The following is a 4,666-nucleotide window of genomic DNA, read 5'->3' on the forward strand; positions in this document are numbered from 1 at the left end:
ATAGAGGATATGCCAGCTTCCTCCACTTCCTGGACCAAGATAGTCTGGTTCAGGGTGGATTTAATTTAAATCATGATTTAAATGACTCGTCAGGATACTGATTTAATTGTTTTCTCCAAAAAGTGCATTCTTGTTGTTCAATATCCTTTATTCATTTAACTTCTTGAAACTTCGCAGTTTTAGAGAGAGGTAAGGGCTTGACTCTGTGTACACAAACTTGCAGAGAAAAAAGAGGGCTGATAGATGGGTAATCAGCTCTGCTCTCTCTCATCTCCATATACTGCTGTTAACAAGGATATTATCTCTGGAGACACAAATCCAGTTTGAGAACTGAAACTAAGCATCACAGAGATGCTTAATGGGATCTTCTAGACTGAGCACTGAGTCCCACTGGGTAAAGTGTTTTTCTTTAATCTTTACTAATGTATAGAGGAGCCTCTGGGAACCCCATAATATTGAGCCCCTAATATTAGTCCTTGGGCTGTTGTGACCTAATTATAACACTTTGTGAAAAAGGTTACATGAATATATTGGCTCATATAGTATGTAATTAGAAATTATAATCCCTATTCCATGATAATATCTTTGTGCTTTAACATATCTTAAATTAAAACTATCTTTATATAGGTTGGCTTTTTTAAGCATCTTAACAAAAAAAAAAAAAAAATATGATTAAACCCAAAGGGTTGTTTTAAATTTTAAAAATGGGGGGGGGGGGTGTTATTTAAAAAAAAAAAAAAGCATTGATTTTTATCCACACTGGGCTGGTTGAGCAAAGGACCAGCCACAGCAAGCATCAGCCAGGGTTTGTTTTTTGTTTTTTTAAATGCTTGGTTCAGTCATTTATACCCATCTCCTCCTGCAGGCTCAAGGATCCTTTTATTAATGAAACCCACAGCAGTGTCTGACTGACATCGCGTTATGAGACATACTTTTCTTTGTGCTGATCTCAAAAGGTCAGCCTGTTCTGTTCTTCTGCCTCCAGTTTGCCTGCCTGGCAAGATATACAGGGTTTTTAACAGTCAAGGTCAATGTGACAAAATGTGAGCCAAATGTATGCACATGCACACACCCAAGACAAATAAAGTCATCATCACCAGGCTCCATTCACAATTGCCTCCAAAATAATGGGTTTGGAGAACAGAATGGCTCCAAGGACCCATCTGAGCTACACGAGGCAGAAACCAAAGCCAGTACCCCTGTTTTAACAGGCTTATGCCAGGTTGTATATAGGTCCTAAGACTTATGGGTGGTCATGTATAGTGAACATTCATTAAGGCCCTAATTCAGAAAGGTGCTGAAACATCTTGCTGAAGTTTTTGGGACTGCTCACATATTACAGGTCAGGAATGTGTTTAAGGACCTTGTTGAATTAGCACCTAACTCGGGGCAGGCAAAATGTGGCCTGCGGGCTGGATGCGGCCCATTCTATCCGGCCCGCGGGGCCCCTAAAAAGTGTAGAAAATTAATATTTAGCTGACCCTGGCTGCCTGTCATGCGGCCCTCGATGGCTTGCCAAAACTCAGTAAGCGGCCCTCTGCCCAAAATAATTGCCTGCCCCTGACCTAACTGCTGAATGCTATAACTCCAGCACAGCCCTTCCTGGCTTCACTGAGACTACTGCCACGTTTAAGTACCTGGATGCACTGGGAGCATAGACTGCCTCGTGGGACATGTCCCCACGAGGAACATATGTTACCCAGGGACAAGAGGCAGTGGCACACCCTTGCACATCACCTTACCCTGGGTGGGGTAGGGGAGGCTGGGGCCAGCAACTGTATTGGCCCCAGTAGCCTTACCTGAGGGCCTTGGGGAGCTGCAGCAAGACTGCAGCAGGAAGCCTTACCAGCAGCTGGAGTGGCCAGGCTCTAGTTTTGAGTGGTGTACACTGCCACCATATGCACTGCCCCACTTTTTTAAGGCATGTGGTTTTTTGACCCCAGGACAGGGTGGATTTGATTTAAATCAAATCAGTTTAAATCATGATTTAAGTCACTGGGCAGGAAGCCTCTATTTAATCATTGTTTTCTATAAAATGTGCATTTTAGTTGTTTGATATCCTTTATTCATTTGACTACTTGAAAGTTTGCACTTGTGGAGAAAGGTAAGGATTTGTCTGTGTGTACACAAACTTGTAGAGAGACAAGAGGGCTGATGGGTAGGTAATCAGGTCTGTTATCTCTCATCTCCATATACTGCTGTTAACAAGGATGTTATCTCTGGAGACAACAAACTCTCCCTATGCCTGAAAAAGAGTATTTGTGCCTAAAAACTTGCAAAAATAACAATTTTTCCAACTATTTAGTTGATCTAATACAAGATACGACATCTACCCAAAGAACCTTGTCTGCCTATGATCTCTGGAGACACAAATCCACAGTTTGAGAACTGAACCTAAGCATCACAGAGATGCTTAATGTGATCTTGTAGACTGAGCGCTGAGTCCCATTGGGTAGAGTGGTTTTCTTTAATCTTTACTAATCTATAGAGGGGCCTCTGGGAACCTGTAAGATTGGGCCTCTAGTATAGTCCATGGCCTGTTGTGACCTATTTATAAAACTTCTAAAAGGTTACATGAATATATTGTCTCAAATAGTATATCATTAGAAGCTATAATCCCTATTCGATTCTGATATCTTTGAGCTTTAACATATCTTAAATTAAAACTATTTTTATGTTATTTTAAAACATCTTAAAATACAATTAAATAAAAAATATGATTTAAATAAAATATGTTGGGTTTTTTTTATTTCTTAAAAGAATCGGAGATTTTTATCCACTCTGCCCCAGGTTCTCCCAGGGTCAGCCCCCCCACCCCGCACTGCAGAGTAGCAGCATGGGGAACGCCTGTCTGTGGCGCTGCATATCACACATCTGCACTCGTCTGAGCACGCCCTCGATGTGTGTGGCTGTGGTGTTTGCATGCATATGGCAACATGAACCATACAGCATCTCTTCTGCAACACTGCCTTTTCTTCTGTCTTTGTTCAGGCCCACTTCTCCATTCCTCGGTCCCAGCCCAGCCAGAGTAGTTTCCAACAGTTAATTACTGTAAAGGAGGAAATGATGCAAGCCCTCATTTCTCATGGCATTCTTTGGCCAAGAGTTAAGTGTGTGTCAGATCGCTGCAGGGCAGAGTCAGCATGATATGGATCTCTAGAAAGCTGTACATAAATCAGTCTTGGGAAAGAATTTTTTTTCCCAGTCCTTGATCTCTCCACATCATATTTCCTCCTTCCCCTTCCTAGTCACTTCTTTTGGTACCTTGGCCTCACTGCAGTGTTGCTGTATGCTGTTAATATTTTGTTTTACCCTAGAAGTTGCTGAATATGAATTAACATCTTTGAAGGCCTGATTAACATAGCATAAGAACTTCTATAGGTCTGTCTAGCCCACTAGCCTCTCTTTCAGTGGCAAAGAGGCAATGTTAAGTGGAACAGTGTTTAAGGACATATCCAGAATTATCCATCCCCTGCCCCTCTTCCATTACACCTTCCAGCATAAAGAGGGCTAGGAAATCCTAACTTTGAAGTTGCACCCCACTCATGTTTAGTACCCACTGATAGGCCTGGTCCTCTATGAACTTGTCACATCTCCTTTTGAACTTCCACAGCATCCTATGGCAATGAGTTCCACAAGTTAGTTACACACTGCATGAAAAAAATCTTCCTTTAGTTTGTTTTAAACCTGCTTTCTTATAATTCCATTGTATGTCCTTTAATTCTAGTATTGGAGAGATAGTAAATAGCAAATCTGTGTTCACTTTTTCCATGCCATTCATTATTTCTATAGTCTTCTATCATATCCCCTTTCAGTCAACTTTTCTCTAAGCTGAAAAGTCCTAACCTATTTAGTTTCTCCTTGTACAAAATGTTCTCCATACCCCAATCATGCTTGTTCTTTCTCTCTGACTTTTCTGCCTTCTGCTATACAGTATATCCTTTTGGAGATGGAGGGACCAGAACTGCAGGCAGTATTCAAGGTGCGGCATACAAGGCATACAGTTGATTTATATGGTGGCATAAATGTCTATTTCTGCTGTTTCACTTCCCTTATTAATTATTCCTAAACTTCTGTTTGCCTTTTTTGACTGCTGCTGAATATTGGGTTGAAGTTTTCAGGGAGCTATTTATTCTAAAATCTCTTTCCTTGACACAAAACCCATCACCACATGTGCATAATTGAGAACTTGTTATTTTGGAAAGTACTTTAAAAATGAATGATTTAGCAATACTGACTGTACTGCAAAGACTGACTTTGATTGAGGTCAGGGATACAGGACTTATAATATTATATTTTCTGGTCAAATATATATAAAAAAGCAGTACTGGATGCCATGTAAGTGATTCTTACCCTTTTGGAAGCAGATTCCTTATCATAAGCCAGCAGGGGACTGCATGCTTAGGGGCAACCAACACGGGTTCATCAGTGGCAGGTCCTGTCAGACCAACCTGGTGGCCTTTTACGATCAGATCACCAAATCATTAGATGCAGGGGTAGCAGTGGACATAGTCTTCCTGGACTTCCGGAAGGCTTTTGACACTGTCTCTCACCCCGTTCTCATTAAGAAACTGGGGGCTGTGGCGTAGACACCCACACAGTCAAATGGGTCACCAACTGGTTGGAGGGCCGCACCCAGAGGGTGGTAGTGGATGGGTCCTTCTCA

The sequence above is a fragment of the Gavialis gangeticus genome, unplaced genomic scaffold (assembly GCF_001723915.1).
Source record: "Gavialis gangeticus isolate Ggan-Ray unplaced genomic scaffold, GavGan_comp1, whole genome shotgun sequence".
In the NCBI taxonomy this organism is placed as follows: domain Eukaryota; kingdom Metazoa; phylum Chordata; order Crocodylia; family Gavialidae; genus Gavialis; species Gavialis gangeticus.